The sequence below is a fragment of the Delphinapterus leucas genome, chromosome 17 (assembly GCF_059928025.1).
Source record: "Delphinapterus leucas isolate spDelLeu-1000000601 "Yukka" chromosome 17, BTC_Dleu_Yukka2, whole genome shotgun sequence".
Lineage (NCBI taxonomy): Eukaryota > Metazoa > Chordata > Mammalia > Artiodactyla > Monodontidae > Delphinapterus > Delphinapterus leucas.
In genome coordinates this window covers 81585715-81603620 of record NC_143145.1, presented here as the reverse complement: position 1 = coordinate 81603620, position 17906 = coordinate 81585715, and the positions used below count along the sequence as shown (strand labels likewise).

General features: G+C 47.7%; 1 protein-coding gene across 3 annotated transcripts in view; it reads left to right on the top strand.

Moving 5' to 3' along the window:
- Positions 1–11462: 11462 nt before the first annotated feature.
- Positions 11463–17906, top strand: part of LYN (LYN proto-oncogene, Src family tyrosine kinase) — a 77486-nt gene continuing 71042 nt past the window's right edge. The window contains exon 1 of one of the 3 annotated variants that reach the window (XM_022556895.3): positions 11463–11833. The gene's annotated coding sequence lies outside the window, so the exon portion shown is untranslated. The remainder of the gene's footprint in view (positions 11834–17906) is intronic. The other 2 variants (XM_022556897.3, XM_022556898.3) reach the window with 2 other exon arrangements.

Genomic DNA, 17906 nt, shown 5'->3' with positions numbered 1-17906 from the left:
TAATTATGATAGGAAGGTCAACTTTACTGCACTAGCAAATTTTCAATAGTGGGTTCCATTCATCAGTCAGAGCCTTTTTTTTTCCCCCTCCAGAGCATTTTTTTCTGGTTTGAGTTGGGTATGGGGTTAGGTTGGCAGTGGATAAATTCCAACGCCACTCTGGCATAAGGGCATGGAATTGTAATTACATACGGGATAGCTTGTGTCACAGCTAGCCAACAGGGCATCTGAAGTTAAACCATCTATGACACGTCCATTGCTATGATTTCAGTTCTGGCAAGGAGTTCAGTATTTGATAAAAGGATCCCAACACTATTGGATTGTGAATTCTTTTTCAGAGCAGGGCTTTTCTAGTGGTCCTCAGCCCTGGCTGCTCACTAGAGTCAATGGGGGAGCATTTAATCCTCCCCAGGCCCAAGCTGCACCCCAACCAATGAAATGGGGACAGTGGGGGACCCAGGCATCACTGCTTTTTAGAGCTCTCCTGACACCCCGCTTGTGTACCAAGGTTGAACCGTTTGACCAGATCCAGCCGTTGTGGAGTTTGTGGGCTGTTAGGGGATAATGTTCAGATCAGTGAATTTGGATGGTCATCTCAGAACGTCAGATGTCCCAAGAGCCGATATGTGCCCAGAATAGCTCCCCGTCCCTTGAGGAGAGGCGACCACACTGGGTACCAGTTAGGAGGGTGGCGAATCTCCTGGGATTAGAGGGCCTGCTAACCCCAGTCTCCTCCCACACTTGAGAAGCATCTGGGCGGGACGCCCTACCTGTTGGGAGAGCCTCACCCTCCAAAACAGCATGTCTTGGCTGTGTTGTGAGCTGTGTCGGTACACAGAGCCCCTCCTGCTCCGGTGGGGGACCTCATACTCAGGCCCGGAGCATCTCCCTTGTGCTGGGGCACCACTTACCTCTCGCCGGGACACAGAGGAGGTTTCAAGGGTCGCTCGTGACCTCTGCAGAACTGAGGGTCCATCAAAGCCACCCACGAGTGAGAAGGTAGTACGTGGTAGGACCCGGGAAGTAGCATAGTGCCGTCATAACTCGTTCAGTTGTTGTTGTTCTTTTTCTTTTTACCTCCAGATCGACCAAAGTCTCAGAGATGGGGCACCTGTTCAGGCAGAGGGCTGGGATGGCGAGGTCTTCCCTGTGAACCCTGGGTCAATTACCCCGTCTTCGAGCTGCTCTTTCGCCATCTGTTAGAATTCTTATCAGGATTGGTTGTGAAAGAGTATGCGAAAGTGGTTTGTTAAAAAAAAGAAAAGGAAAGAAAATAAATGAACCCCATTTAAACTCCAGCTGAGCCAGGGGTGGTAGCCCTCCGGCCTGGATGGAAGGAGCAGCCCTCCGGGAAACCAGTAGCCCTGTCTGAGGGCCGTTACCCTTCTCTCGGCATCATCCATGCTGGTTCAGTGAGCCATCACGGTCCGTTAAAAAAAAAAATGCTGACAATCCCAGCGTGCTGGCGAGATTGTGGGGAGACTGGAGTGGAAATGGTCCAGCCACTGCAAGAAGCCCTTAGGCGATTTCTTATAAAATTCAACATACCGATGCCTCACAGCCAAGCCTTTCCACTTCTAGGTATTTATGCAAGAGAAATGAAAGCAGATGTCCACAAAAAGATGTGTACAGTGATGTATATAGCAGCTCTTTTCATAATATATATATAAAAACAAAACCCCTAGAAATCCTCAAATATTCATTATCAGAAGAGTGGTTCAATAAATCTGGATGATATATTCATAAAATGGGACTACTTGAACCAGAAAAAGATATTTCTCCATACAGCAACTGGTTGAATCTCCAAAACACTATATTAAGTGAAATAAGTCAGACAGAAAGAAATGTGTACTGTCTGACTTCCTTTCCGTGAGGGTCAAAAACAGTGATCATGGGGAATGCGTGACTTGGAAAGGGTCACAAGGGGACTGAGGTGATAGTGCTGTTTTGTGTCTTGTTTTGGAAGGCGGGAATGTGGGTGGAGACATCTACCAAAACCCATCTCGTACAGTACTTAAGATCTGTGCATTTCACTGTGTACACATTTTGGGGGGGTAATAATTAAACTTTATTTTTCTTGTTTGTTTTTATTGTGGTGAAATAGACCTAACACAACATTTACCATCCTAACCATATTTATCTTTTTAATTTTTTTAAAATGTTTTAATTTTTATTTTTTTGGCCGCTCCGTGCGGCGTGTTAAGATCTCAGTTCCCTGACCAGGGATCGAACCCGGGCCCTCGGCAGTGAAAGCGCAGAGTCCTAACCACTGGACCATCAGGGAATTCCCTCTTAGCCATTGTTAAGTGTTCTGTGGCATTAAGAACATTCACAGTGTTCTGCAACCATCATCACCATTCATCTCCAGAACATTCTGTATGCATTTTGCCTCAGAAAGAAAAGCAAACTAAAAACACTGTCATATGGTGAGGTCAGTTCAGCTGGAACTGAGGCGTTGGCCTCATGCGTGCGGGAAGCCAGCCTGGACGCGCAGGACCGTCTACTTCCCTCTGCGGCCCCGAGGCGCACGGCACACACCTCGGCTGGGCACCTGCCCCATCAGAGTCAGTGTCGATTTGCCTGCTTCTCCCACTGGCCCCGAGCTCCCGAGGATGGAGACGGTCTTACACATCGCCCTCCCCCAGCATCCATGGGAGGAAGGCTTTCGTGCACGTGTGCTGAACGCCAAGTGGTCCCCGTGTGAGGACTCGGCCTGGTCCATTTCCAAGCTTTTCTCAAAGAAAACAGGTGCCTGTATCTCTCACAACTCTGTTAGACGGTTAAAGAAACCCTGTGAGCATTCAGAATCTTGAAATGGGGAGCATTTTGCACGACTTCCTGGAACGATTGCTTCTGGTTAGCGTGTGTGTTTGTGTGTCTTCTTTCTTCTTGCTGGAGTCAGCTCACGGGTTCTCCCACCCAACACGGGGCCTTAGGCACTTCCCTGCCTCCTGTGTCCTGTGGTTTCCTGGCCCGCCTTCAAATTGCCGATCTAAACAGCCCAGAGGGCCTGGATGACCACTGCCAACATTCTACTCCTCTAGCAGCCCGGAAGAGTCCAAACGAAAACTTCAGGTTTTTCTTCTTCAGAGACTCCAACAATTGCCAGGAATCAAGAGGATTACAAAGTAACAGGAGGGGTCGTCGTACGCCGCAGCGTGAGGACCCTCTGCCTTGCTTTTCAGCTGTGCCGCAGACGGTCCGCAGCAGATCCTTTGCCCTCTCCTAAGCCCGAAAGCCAGAAATAGAGTCGTATGTGATAAGGGCTTCCATTCCCGGACATCTGAACAATTTGTACCATTTCGAAATTACATAGTCCTGTTTAGACTCAGTTATCAATATACGTTCAGCATTTCACCCATGGTCTCAAGTTGCGTGCACGTTCTTCACGATAAGGCGACGAGCTTGCACCAAAAAGAGGGTTTTGCTTAAGGCTGAAGAGTCCCTGCTTTCAACCTATCTTGTAATTTTCATCTTGTCGCTTTTTATAGCATTCATATCAACACCTCGGTCTTCTGGCTTTCCGCTAAATTTTTTTTTAATTACCGGTTTAAAATACAATGAAACACCCAAGTAACGCACTGCACCGGGTACTGACTGAGACAGGGCTCCTGGTGACTGAACTTGGAGGGGCAAAGCAGCAACACCATGCAACTGTGCATTCGCTTTTTGATGGAGAAAAGTCTGAGTCTGGGGCAGGAAAGGTTGTTTAGGGATGTCAGCATATTATTATGAAAGCTGAACATGCCAAAGTGAAGACTGCTTAGAATGTAAGGAAATCTCATTTCACAGGCGGGAAACTCATTCATTCATTCATCAGCAATAGGTCTTAGAGGGACGATTCAATGCCAGGTTCAGGTCAGGTGCTCTGGAGACAGGGAACAAGAGACAGGCTCTGCTCTTGAGGTGCAGGCATTGCCAGTCAGGACAAAGAGACCAGACACCAGTAACTGCTTCCAGGTTGGATGAAGGGCTTTGCAGAAAGTTTAAGTACTGCGATGGAGGGCGCACGGGGGTCAGGGGTGCTGCTTTGGCTAGGTTGCCAGGGGAGCGTGGGGTTTCTGGGCTGTGATGAAGAGAGTGGGAGACACCCAGCGGGGGAGGGCTCTAGGCTGAGGAGACAGCAAGTGCAAAGGACCTGAGGTGGGGATGAGCTTGGGTGTCTGCAGAGAAGAACGAGGTTTCTGATGGCCAAAGCATAAGGGTGAGAGAGGGTAAACAGGCAGACAGAGGGCGTCTCCAACCTCTCCTGCCTTCTCCAGCCAAGGGCCCTGAAGCCCTCGGTAAAGAGCTTAAATCTTATTTCTGAACAAAACTGTGGAAGGACTTTAATCAACAGATAAAGATCTGGCCCTGTAGGGAATGTGGGGGCAGATAGGGTCACCAGCTTTAGCAAATAAAAATACAGAGTGCCAGATTAAACTTAAATATCAGGTATGCAATGAATGAAGTTTTAGTATATCTCATGCAATATTGGGGACATACTTATATTAAAAAATGATTAGCCATTTCCGTGAAATGCCAGTGTAACTGGATGTCCTGCATTTCCTCTGGCAGTGAAAGGCCATGGTGGCGGAGCAGAAGGTGGGGAGACTGGGGACGGGTGGTGAATGTCCACGGGGAGACTTTGCTGATGAGCTGGATCTGGGGAGACAAAGAGGAACCTCGGGTGACTTCTGGGTTTCCAACCTCAGCACCTGGGGGGCCCTTTACTGGGCTGGAGAAGATGAGGGAGGGAAGCATGTGCGTTGTGAGGCCGACAAGCCTTATTTAAGGGCGTGTAAACAGGAAGACGTGGACGTTTCTTGTTGCCCCGTCCAGGCCCACCCCTCCGGCCGTCTCTCCTCCCCCTCCCCTGTTCTCTGCTCCAATGGAAGAGAGACATAGGCAATTCAGGACACAGTGTGACTGGGACAAGCTATTTTCTAGATGAATATTTAGACCCCAGCTAAGCTGCTGCTAAGAGAAACAGTGGAAGAAAGAAATGTACTTCCTAGGAATTGGACTAAAGAATATTTCTATTTCATTATGTAACAGATTTCTGTGTGCCTCTTTTGCAATGTGTCTTTAAGGATCCATCGATAGGCATAATGAAACAAGACAGGTTTTGCAATGAAGTGGTTATGTGGGCGACCAAGGACAGCCGAGGTAAACCGGACACAAAAGTGTCTTAGTTGCAACTTTTATAAAACCCAACATTACAATTAGACCCAACATTACAATGATAAGATCCAACATTACAATTAAGTGCATGGCTGCACTTAAGTATTTTCTGAAATTTTAGCCTAAACATGAAATTCTATCATTATGAGGGGAAAACAAGAGTACACGAGCTGTGATATTACATTTCCTGATTTAAAAAGATACATCTTTAAAAAAACGGGCTACAAGTATTATAATTTCTTTTAAAGTAGCCCCTGTAAAAAGTTCATTCATCTTGACTTTATTCTTATATAGGAAGAAGCCACTTGACTAGATAAGTATTTTGATTACAGAGGGTTTGGCTGTAAAGTGGCCTCATATCCAGAGGATGTTTTGCAAAAATCAAAACCGGGCCTATCCCATGACTTTTCTTTTTCTCCGTCCCTTCTATTTAAATCTTTTAATAAAGCATTTTACCAGAGATTCACATTAAGGTATGAATAGTCAATAGAGTTTACTATGTTCCTCTCTTTCCAAAGCGGCTCACATTTTAGTGGGGGGCAAAATGTGCCCTTAGTCAAAATCAGTATAAGAATTACCTGTACTGTTTGCTACAAATGCCCACACTCTCCATGTGGATTCGGATTCAGGGGTCTGCCTAGAGCAGGGCCCAAGAATCTGTATTTTTAACAATAATCTCAGTCATTCTTGTGAACTAGCAAATCTGGAAAACACTGGCTTTAGTGAAAGAATTAAAACATAATCGTTGGGACTTCCCTGGTGGTGCAGTGGTTAAGAATCCTCCTGCCAGTGCAGGGGACACGGGTTCAAGCCCTGGTCCGGGAAGATCCCACATGCTGCAGAGCAACTAAGCCCGTGCGCCACAACTACTGAGCCTGTGCTCTAGAGCCCGCGAGCCACAACTACTGAGCCCGCATGCCTAGAGCCCGTGCTCTGCAACGAAGAGTAGCCCCCACTCGCTGCAACTGGAGAAAGCCTGCGTGCAGCAACGAAGACCCAACACAGCCAAAAATAAATTAATTGATTATAAAAAAAATAATAATTGTTGAATTGCAACTATCTTGAAGGTGTGAGTGAAAGAGCCTTTTGAGAGGCTGAAGGGGAAATAATTGGACATAAATGATTGTATTAGTTAAATAGTTCATCAAAGTTTGTTGAGTGTTTGCTGATGGGCTTGGCAGCGTCCTGGGCACTGAGGGTGCTACGTGGATAAGAGATGAGGCTGGAGGGATGGGCAGTTCTGCCTGGCAGCTCAGGACAGCTTTACACACAGGACGTGGGATTTGAAATGCTTCATGTGAAACAAGAAGAAGGAGGCTCCTTATGGGGCGGGCGGAGCGGGGGAGGGCGGGTGTTATTCCAGGAAGAAGCAGGTGCGATGGTTCAGAGGAGGATGGAGGCCTCAGGATTGGGTTTCCATGGGGCTGGTCCACAGGGTGTGTCGGGGTGATGCAAGCGGCTTATGAAGCCCAGGATGTAGGTTGTCGTGAAGGGCGATTCTTGCCAAGCTCTGTCCTGTGAGGAATGAGGAAACGGGGGAGAGAGCTGTCGTTGTTTTTGGAAAGGTAACTGGAAATAGCAGCGTGCAGCATGGCGGATGGTGTGTGTGTGAGTGCGAGTGTGTGTGTACTTGAGTGTGAGTCTGTGTGAGTGTGTGTGTGTGTGTGTGTGTGTGTGTCAGGGGGTGGCGGGAGAATGGTAAAGGGAAAGCAAGAGGAAGGAAAGCCAGGTTGGAGAGGTTTTTTATTTTAATTTTTTCCTTTATTTTCGGCCGTACCACACAGCATGCGGGAGCTTAGTTCCCCAACCAGGGATCGAACCTGTGTCCCCTGCAGTGGAAGCGTGGAGTCCTAACCACTGGACCGCCAGGGAAGCCCCTGGAGAGTTTTCAGTTCAGCTCTGTTGGTAGTGTAGGGTTCTGAGGTAAGTCGGGGGGTCCAGGCCCTAATTCTCAGGGGCTCGGGGAACACTGAGTGTGTCCTCAGGAGGCCAGCCCTCTGCTCCCTGTAAGTGTTTTATGTATTAACTTGAAACCTGCTGGGATGAGCCCATACCTTAGGGAGCTGATGTTCCCTTCAAGTGACAGTGGAGAAGAAAAAGCGAGAGTGCCCCTGTTTCCACGTGTGAGAGTGTCAGGCCCCTTTGGGGCTCAGAGAGGGAGGGACCATGTGCATGGGTCAGGCCGACCAGCAGCCTTGACTGGGCCCTGCCAAGACCATCTGCAGGCATCCAGCCACCAGCCCAAGCCCTGGGGCCCTGGGGCCTCCGTTCCAGAATTTTACTGGGAATCCAGACAACAGTCTCCGTGGTGGTTGTGCTGTTTGTACCTCTTTCCCGCCAGCCTCCCTCTCGCCTCCCAGACATGAGAAAAAGCCATCTCAGAACAAAATCCCGAAGATGTACCTACTTGGTGAAGGAAGAAAGATCAAGGCAGCTGCTGTTTTGTTTGTTTCACCCCCTGACCTTGTTCGTTTTGTTTGTAACAGAGGAGCTGTTTCAAACAGATGCAGAGAAGGTCAACAGTGGCAGTGGATTCGTGTCGGGGGATCCAGGGCCACTGGACTTGGAGGGGCTCTCAGCCCTCTGTGTGCCTGAGGTTTCTCCTGCTTTGAATTGCGATAATTGAATGACGTCCAAATAGACAGGGAGTAGAGATGGGTTTGTTAATTAGATGAAAAGATCCATTTTATAATTCGTATATTAAACATGGGTTGACTGAGGCTGTACCTTGACTTAAAGCCTAGTCAGTTATCTGTTCTTCCTTGTGGAAATGTGTTTCCATCACAGTGCATTGTGGCTGTCCGAGCTCTCTGAATTCTAGAACTGGACGCAGCCTTCTTTCCACTGCAACTCTTACCGTTCTTTGCCTGATCTTTTACGATTTCGTTCTGCCGTTCCAGACATCCTCAAGCCTCTGGTTAGAAACGCCAGTTCCCCGCCCCCACCCCAGATCTGCATAATCAGACCCTCTGTGGGTGGAACCAGCGACCTGAGGTCGAGAAAACCCTCCAGCAATTCTTACACCTGCTGAAGTTCCAGAATCACTGATTCACTAGTCCAGCCTCCTTGTTTTAGAGACGAGACAGTGATGCCCGAGGTCCAGCTGGGAGTTGGCCATTCTAAGCCGTTGCCAGGAGATGCTGAGGTCGCTGGCCTAGATGACTTCTTCAGTCCTCTCCAGCTCAGAAATGTTGACTCTGTCTTCTTCTGTAAAGCATCAGGAGGGGACTTGTAACATTTCTTGAGTAGATGTTTGTATCCGCCCATTTCTGCCCTGAACAGGTGTATTCTGTAATCGCTCTTTCCTGCTCCTGTCCTCTGCCAGCCTCACCCCACCCACTAAGGATCCCTCTACCTGCCAGTATCCGACAGCCGGTCTCACGCACTCCCAGAGGGCAGCCATTCTGGGTGGGCAGTGGGGCACGGGGGTCCTCGCTTTCACCGCGTGTGCTCAAATGTGGACTCTCGGGATTTCTTGGGCAAATGGTGCTTACCCGAAAGCGAGCAGGTCAACTCTGGCTCCATTGTTTACTGCCTCCGTCACCTTGGAAAAGTTACTTTACCTGCCTAAGCCTCAACTTTCTCATCTGTTAAATGGAGATGATAGTAGTATATGAAGGATTGTCCTAAGTACTGAATGAAACAGTCCACGTAAAGTGCCTGACACAGTACCAGGTACACAGTAAGAGTTAACAGACGTTAGCTATTTAAAGCCAGTAGATTAGAACTGATGAGGCTGTGTTTCCCATCGGATGCTCTTTTCTCATTTAAAAATCGTGCTTCTCAGGAGAAACTTTCTGCTTCTTCTGGACATTATCAGATTACTTTGGGTGATTTTGAAAGATTTATGCCTGATTTCCAAACATGACACCACTCAGGAAGGCATGGGCAGAGTGTAGATCATAGAGCAATGGAGCCGTGCGTTTACATCAGAGGGCAGCGGTGTAGACACTTACACTGGAACAGTGGTTCCAAATGGGTGTCCTGCCTTTGATGTGATTCCTGAGCACCAGATGTGAAGGAAGACATAAATCCCTCATCGTGTGCTGAATGTCACGATGCCCCACCCCTGAGAAACGAGCACACACTGACCTCTGTCTGGCTCTAAACTAGAGATGTGGGGATGGTAACAGTGTGTGTGTGTGTGTGTGTGTGTGTGTGTGTACAGACAGAAAAATAAAAGACCAGGTTTTGGTAATTTGGGGTGATGACTGAGGTCAGGGAGAGTCATGCTTTGAAACTGCTCTTTAAATGTTTCTACACAGTGCATACACTAATAATTTTTTTTTTTTTAAAGAAGATGATGGGGGTAGGAGTTTATTTATTTATTTATTTATTTTTGCTGTGTTGGGTCTTCCTTTCTGTGCGAGGGCTTTCTCTAGTTGTGGCGAGCGGGGGCCACTCTTCATCGCGGTGCGCGGCGGGCCTCTCACTGTTGTGGCCTCTCCCGTTGTGGAGCACAGGCTCCAGACGCGCAGGCTCAGCGGCCATGGCTCATGGGTCCAGCCGCTCCGCGGCATGTGGGATCTTCCCGGACCGGGGCACGAACCCGTGTCCCCTGCATCGGCAGGCGGACTCTCAACCACTGCGCCACCAGGGAAGCCCCACACTAATAATATTTTATCAGACTTGTGAAGTTGAGGGAGTGTGGGAGGGGGAGATGGTGTGAATGAGCTGGTGACATGAACTGAAGAAAGAAGGGAAGAAAAGAGTTCCCCGAGTATGTGCATCCTGGGAAATTAGCCTCCACGTACCCCAGGACTAATCCCCTCGGCTCCTTGGGGAGAGGCCCGTGTCTCGCAGGTATTTGTGCCTCCTATGTCTTTCCTACATTAGATTCAACAAGTGACAATGACCCCAGATGCACAGAATTTGAGCTGGAAGAGATGGGTGTTTAGTTTGACCCACGTGATATACAAGGGAGGAGAAGACGGAGGTCCAGACAAGGTAGAGGAATCCATTTGGGATACTCGGTGGTCTAGGCTGTAACACATTCCCCCAGATTTCCTGATGTGAAGCTCCATGTTTGTCAACTATGACTCCATATGTAAGATGAATTTAAACTGAATAACCTGTGGCATTAGTAGAAATTCTTTGGGTTTCCATGGAAACCTCCTCTGGCTATAGTAAGCAGAAAGGGGGAAATACTGGAAGGAAGCTGAGGGATTGCACAAAAGTTGCCCCGAGTTGAAGGGAGGGCTGAGTAAGCAAGTCTGCAGTGGGAAGCAGCCAGGGTGCTCGGGGGACATGGCGCCTCGCCGACTTCCCGCCTCTGATGCTGTGTCAGCCCAGCGCACCGCCCATTCCGTCTCTGATCCGCATGCGGGACTCCGCGGGGCCGTTTCCTTCCACGGGGTCCTCAGCTTAAGCATGTTCTCACACAGACCTGCTCACCCACCATCCGTCCCTCCCTCTTCTGCTACCCTGCTTTTTCTGCAATGCACTCACCACTACCTAAGAGTCTTAGAGTTACTTGTTCACCTGTGGAGACTTTAAAATGCTGCCTCCCAGGCCTGACCCCCAGAGATGCTAATTTAAATGGTCTGGGGTAGAGCCGGGGCCTTTCCCCTAAAAGCCCCCATGGTGTTATAATGTTTAGCTCACGTTAGGAATCGTGGCCTAATCAATACATCGAGGACCAAATACAGGACATACTGCTCTCGCCGGCGCAACTGAAAATACGTTTAAAAGAATTAAGAGTGACAAATGCAGAAAGGATTCTTTGGGAAGAATCAGGCAGTTGTGGGTAACCGCACATAAGTGATGCTGACAAGAGCCCTCCCAGAGTGGGTGCCCTGGGGACCAGCTCAGCTCACCCTACTGTGGCCCTGGGGGTAGGGGGCAGTGGCCTCAGTTTCCAAGTGAGTGCACTGAGAGGCAGAGGGAAAAGAAAGTGTGATTTTTGTCTCTTTAGGGAATTGAGATATAATTTAGTGTTTGCACTTTTAGTGTTTTGGTGAGAGGGGGCAAACAGAAACATGAGTGATCTGTTAATATGGTATTTTTCCTCAAAATAATGGCGTAGAACAGGCTTCACTGGGGAGAACAGAAAGCCCCCCCTGTGTCGGGGTGGTTTGGAAAGAGACTGCTTTTAACAGTGGGGGATGGACCACGGGACTGTGGGTTCTTGCAGAAAGAATCTGTAATCCTTTTGGGTTTGACCATTAGGCAAATCAAGCTTCCTGGTTTCAGAAAGAGAAAACACACCCAAAAGAGAAAAACCCAGGCCCGTGGGAACAAGAAACTTCCTCCTCCTGGGGCTGCTTGAAAGGCCGAATGTGCCCGTCCTGACTCTCCCGCTCAGCGTGAGACTGGCTGGAGGGCATCCCGGAGGCGGAGGGGTGATGGGCGGAGAACGGCCACTTTGCTGGAGGAACTCGGGACACGGTGGCTGCACTGACAGGCTTGGGCCTCGGCTCTGAGGGCGCCGAAGCTGGGTAGAGGTGGCTTTATCCTTTGGTGTAAACCTGGGGAGTGGAGGACCCAGGACTGAGTTGCGTTCCCGCTCTTTGCTCCTTTGTTCCCCTTGGTCCTTCAGCCTAACCGCCTTGAAGCCCAAAATAGAATCCTTCAGGTTTTTACTCTGTCGGTGACAAAATCCGAGAAAAGACTCAAAGCCAACTGAAAAAGAAAGATCTGCAGATACGGAACTCGTTTGCCTGCCAAGTAGGTGAGTGAGGCTGTAAAGACAGTCAAAGAATTGAGCGGACTCATTGAGGGGAGCCCAGTGTGAGATGGGGAGAGGTCTGAAATCTGGACCACTTCCATTTCAGTAACGGGAACAGAGGGCTGGGACGGAGTTGGAGGTGGGGTTCCTTAGAGGTCGGCTGCAGTGCTGTGGAAACTGCAGTGCTTTAGTTGTCAGCGGAACCCACACTCCTCAGCTACATGTATAGAGCTAAAGCCTCCTTAGCAATTTTTATTTAGCAATTTTTTGTGTGCCAAAAGTCACATGAGCCTTTCTTCACTTACATGCGATAGTGTCACTATAATCTGGCTCTCGCTGTTTTGGGGGACAGGGAGGGAAAACGGGAAGTAACCGATTGTTCCCTTTTTTGAGGCGGGGCATTTAACTTAGGCTCCTGCGTTTAATCCTCACAATAACCCTTGAAAGAGGAGTGTTATCTACATTGTACAGATGAGTAGAATGAAGGCTTTTTTTTTAAAAACAGATTGTCCCATTGGTGCTAGATTTCGTGTTGTTTTTTTTAAATTTATTTTTGGCTGCATTGGGTCTTCGTTGCGGTGTGCGGGCTTCTCATTGCGGTGGCTTCTCTTGTTGCGGAGCACGGGTTCTAGGCACGTGGGCTTCAGTAGTTGTGGCCCACGGACTTAGTTGCTCTGTGGCATGTGGGATCTTCCCAGACCAGGGCTCGAACCCGTGACCATGCGTTGGCAGGTGGATTTGTAACCACTGCGCCACCAGGGAAGTCCCAAGTAGAATGAAGTTTAATTAAGTAACTTGCTGATGTTTATATGGCTCTTAATAAATGCAGGAACCAGATTGGACCCAAATTTCCTCATCCTAAAGCCCTGGGCTCCTTCATTTTGGGCAAAATTATTAAGTAGAGATTTCAGCCCAAATTCTTTAAATGGTCGCAGACTCTCAGTGAATGGGGGCATCTTGGTGGCTGTCATGGTCTAGATATGTCTGAAACTAAAACAGTTTGGGGCACTAACATTTTTTGATCATCTGTTATAAACCAGAGAGGTTGTGGCTAATAAAAAGAATGGGATCTGTGTACAGAACTGCTTCTGACCGCAAACTGTAGTCCATGGGGTTTCCAAGTTCAACTTTAATTCAACAAAGGTGTGTTGCTGCATCATGGTGACCAGGTAGGGGGACTGCGTGTGTCTCGGCGGTGGAAGCAGGGTGAGAGGCAGAGCAGATATAGTATCTCAAGGAGTTTACAGTCTCCATGGAGGAGAGAGCCACCTACACGTTAACAGGAGCCAATGCAAGAGTTACAGAACCACACGAAACAGGACCGTCAGAGGCATCCCGGGGCTGGCGGCTACGTCCCGAATCGATTATGGAGAGAAGTAGCCTGGGAGAGAAGAATGTAGACAAGACTTGGTTTGAATGCGGCTTTGGAGGATCAGCTGGATTTGCCTATACGGGGAAGGCAGTGTGGTGCCGCCATGTCAATAAATACAAGTTTCTGTCCTGGACACAGTCGGTGTCGAGGTGGAATGGAGCCGGGCTGTGAGGGGCAGGTTGAATATTTGAGATTTTATCCTGTTGGCAGTAGGAGAGGTGTTGGTAGCAGAATTCGAGGTGGTGGTATAGTAGTGATAATAGTGCCTAACACTGCTTGAGCATTTATTCTACTGGGCATTCCATGTGATGATGAACATGTATAGCGCATTTCCAAGCGCCAAGCCCTGTTCTCTGGGCTGGCAATACAACAGGGTACAGACCTGTCAAAAATCTCTACTTTCATGGGGCTTGCAGCCCCGCAAGGAGAGACAGACAGATGATAAAGTAGATCTTGTCATCTACATTCATGTCGTGTAAATATAGAGAGGTGGGCAGGGAGGTGGTGAGTGAGAGGCAAATCAGTTTTGAAGCTTGCCTCTGAGTATATGTATGTATTCATTCATTTAATCAGGCAAATAGTAGAAGGCAGTCTGAAGGGTTTTGAATCTCAATGATATGAGGAAATGATAATTCACAAACGAGCAAAGAGTGGGGAAAAGACCGATGCCACAGAGACCGGCTAGGAGGTGACCACACCACCCAGGACAGTTATACTTAAAGTGGACCTTTGAGTCAATTATATCATAAAGTAGAGAAAGAAGACTAAGGTAGGGGAAAACTGTCAGAATGACACTGTTTATCTGGTCCATGCCTTTCCCTAAGTCTAGAAACCCAGCATGGTTACATTGTGAAGATGACAGGGCTTCATGGAGACCTGACTCCAGAGGATAAGATGGGACCTGGATGTCACAGAGATGACAGAGCTTTTGAGCCTGGGTGATGAGGGTGGTGAGAAAAATGTGAAATTTGCACTAAGAATAATGGAAATTCAACAGAAGAGCCATCATGCTGTCCAAGAGGTGTAAAATTTTCCGAAAGTGACCAGGGGCATCCTCTCCAGTGTCAGCACTTCCGGGGAATCAGTGGTTTCTCCTCGGAGCAGGGTAGGCAACGTGAAAGGCAGACCGCCACGCCCCCCTGCCCCCCAAGCGCACCTGCAGGGGCCGCACCCTCTGTTCTTTCAGCCTGGCAGCTGCAGCTGACAGCACCCACCTGCTCTGTGCTCTCCTGGAGCTAGACCCTTTTTAAAGGCGCAGGCTCATAGGTTCCCAAAGCCCCTTGGTTCACAGCCAGTGAAAATTACATTCGCAGTAACTTTCTCACAGCAATCCTAGAGCAGAAGAGGCACCAAAGAGTTCCAGTGACTAGGGAGGTGGGTCCAAACCACTTCACCTGCATTTGTTGTAACAACGTAGTACCGTTTGCAAAAATGATACACACCCACCGAAAGCAAAGACAGAACAGTTGTCTGTTCTCCCACATGGACATGACTGAGGGGGGGTGTGTACCTGTGCCACACGCCCTCTCAACTCTTGGCATCTTAGTTGGATCCCACCATCCTCACTTTCTGACCCAGGTTTATCTTCATGGGATAGCTGCTTTTTTTTTTTTTTTTAAACATCTTTATTGGGGTATAATTGCTTTACAATGGTGTGTTAGTTTCTGCTTTATAACAAAGTGAATCAGTTATACATATACATATGTTCCCATATCCCCTCCCTCTTGCGTCTCCCTCCCTCCCCCCCTCCCTACCCCACCCCTCCAGGCGGTCACGAAGCACCGAGCTGATCTCCCTGAGCTGATCTCCCTGTGCCGTGCGGCTGCTTCCCGCTAGCTGGGATAGCTGCTTTTTATCACAGCCACCACAGAGAATCCGCTTTCAGGTAGATGTGAGTGGGTGAAGGGGGTGCAGCACAATCTAAGGGAGAGCTAGTAGTTCTCACAGTGTCCAGCAGAGGTCCTTGTGATTCCCTTGAAAATGTGAACTATCCCCCAGGAACGCGGGGGGGGGGGGGGGGGTTCGCCGCGGCACCCTGGGGTGCTGCCTCGGCACACCGTTTGGGAACCATGGTGTAGGCCTGTTCTCCGCCTTCTCTTTCTTCTCCTCCAGCTTATGATACTTCTGGGCCACACCCATTTTAAGAAAGTAACTGTGGACCCAGCCCTGGCCTCAGTTTCCTCTTTTGCACTTTTAAACTGCTGGAGTGAGCGTGCAGTGATCCTCTCTGCCGGCATCTGGGACCCTACGCTACTCTGGGTAAGTCAGGGCTTTGTCCTCAAGCTTATTAGTCCAGGGAATGGTTTCCAGTCCTCTCTCTTCCTTACTTCTTCTGTTTAAAGAAGTCTTGGCCCCCGTGACCTCTGGTCTCCCAGGTTAGAGTTGTTGCCGGGCTTTTAGCCATCACACTTTACCACAAGCTCGGGGCATGAGAGTGGGAGCCAGGCCACGGGAAGGAAGGGCCTTCTGTGCCTTTGTCTCCCTGGACGCCCCTGAACTCCAGCCCAGCCCCGTGGGGATGATGCGATGCCTCCCCCACTGCATCGGAGGAAAGTGAGGCGGCCCTGCCATCCAGGCAGCAGGACAGAAGCACCTTTGGGGCCGCTGGCCTCCCAGTTCATGCAGAGTCTACGAGGCCATACTGCATTGAGATGGCTGGCATAAGTAAGTGGCTCTCTGTGTTTCATGTTTAATTCAACCACTGTATTTTTAATTAATTAATTAGTTAATTAATGTATGGCCACACCATGCGGCATGTGGGATCTTAGTTCCCTCACCAGGGACTGAACGCTTGCCCCCTGCAGTGGAAGCACAGAGTCCTAACCACTGGACCCCCAGGGAAGTCCCTTTTTTTCTTTTCAACCACTATATTTTTATGAAAGTAAAACAGTGTAGCTTGTCATAGCTACACTGTTGGCAATGGAGAGGGAGAAAAATAAAAACTGACCATAGAAGTGTGAAAGTGTTTTTATTTTACCTTTGATATAATTTTTCTTTTAATTTCTAAAAATTAGTTTCTTTTATTGTAATAAGCAACTGTTTTTAATTTGTAATTTAAAAACCCACCACATATCATAACACTGTACTGATTCTGCCCCCATTTTGATTTAATTTGATTTCCATATTCCCTTCTAAACTCTTTTCTACATATGTGATCACAATGTAGGTTAAATTTTAACCTCTCTTTGTTAAAAAATGACATTATAAACATTTTTTAAAAATTTAGTCACAGAATTCTTTTAGCCATCCTTAAAAATGAGTGCGTATCACTTTCAAGGTGATACTTGCGCATAATTTAAAAAGCAAAACAACTAAAAAGCTCTAACATGAAACATCAGACACCTACCCCTCCTTCCTAGCATCCCTGATCCAGTTTTAGTCACCAGGTCCAACCACTTTCTTATCCTCAATTTCAGTGGCTCTACAATAGTCCCTTGAATGGTACCATGTAGTTTACGCATCTGCCACCCATCCTATTTTTACTTAATCGACTCACTGAACTACTGGTTGACAGCGGTGCTTCTGCAGGATTACTAATTTCTGATAGAATCCTGTTCACTATGCGAATATGTATGTGTACTCAGGGCTGCATTATCAGATCGTCTCTGCCTGCTGTTTTTTATGTCTAAATCAGTCGTATCTTGCATTTATCGTAAATGGCTACAGGCATATTGTTAGGAATACCACTTTATTATTAAACATTAATAGAACTTCTACCTCTTGCCAGTTATTTTTCCAAGCTAAAATTGTAGACGTTTGGGAATTCAGTCAAGAAGATGGAATGAAATTCGATTGTGTTTTACATCACAATGATTAAGGCAGAGCAGGTAACAGCCTGCCCTTGATCATTGCAGAGAATATTGGGTGCCTGGAAGGGGCACATTGGAAGCTGTGTACAACTTTTCTCAGCAGAAATATTTTAAGGCAATAGCCTTTTCAAAGTTGAGGATACGTTTTTCTGAAATACTCACTGAAAAGTATGTGGCTTGATGCCTATTCTATCACAATATACTTTTAAAAAATTAATAGACTTTATTTTGTAGGGCAGCTTTAGGTTTCCAGAAACACTGAGTGGAAAGTACAGAGGGTTTTCCATGTAGTACTCACCACCCCCTTGGTTTCCCTTAATTATTAACATCTTGCATAGTGTGATACATTTGTTACAATTGATGAGCCGGTATTAATACATTATGCTGAACAAAAGTCCACTGTTTTCATTGGGTTCACTTTCGGGGCTGTACATTCTGTGGGTTTTGGCAAATGTATAATGACATGTGTCCACTATTACGGTGTCATATAGAATAGTTCAGTACCCCCAAAATCCCCTGTGCTCCACCCATTCAGCTCTCCCTCTCCCTCAACTGCTGGAAACCACTGAACTTTTAACTGTTTCCATAGTTTTGCCTTTTCCAGAATGTCATAGAGTTGGAATCATGCAGTATGTAGCTTTTTCACATTGGCTTCTTTCATTTAGCAATATGCATTTAAGTTTTCTCCATGTCTTTTTATGGCTTGATAGCTCACTCCTTTTTATTGATAAATACTATTCTATTGTCTGGATGGACCACAGTTTGTTTCTCCAGTCACACCAAAGGATGTTTTGGTAGCTTCCAAGTTTTGGCAATTGTGAATAAAGCTGCTATAAGCACCTGTGGGCAGGTTTTGGTGCGAACCGAAGTTTTCAGTTCATTTGGGTAAATACCA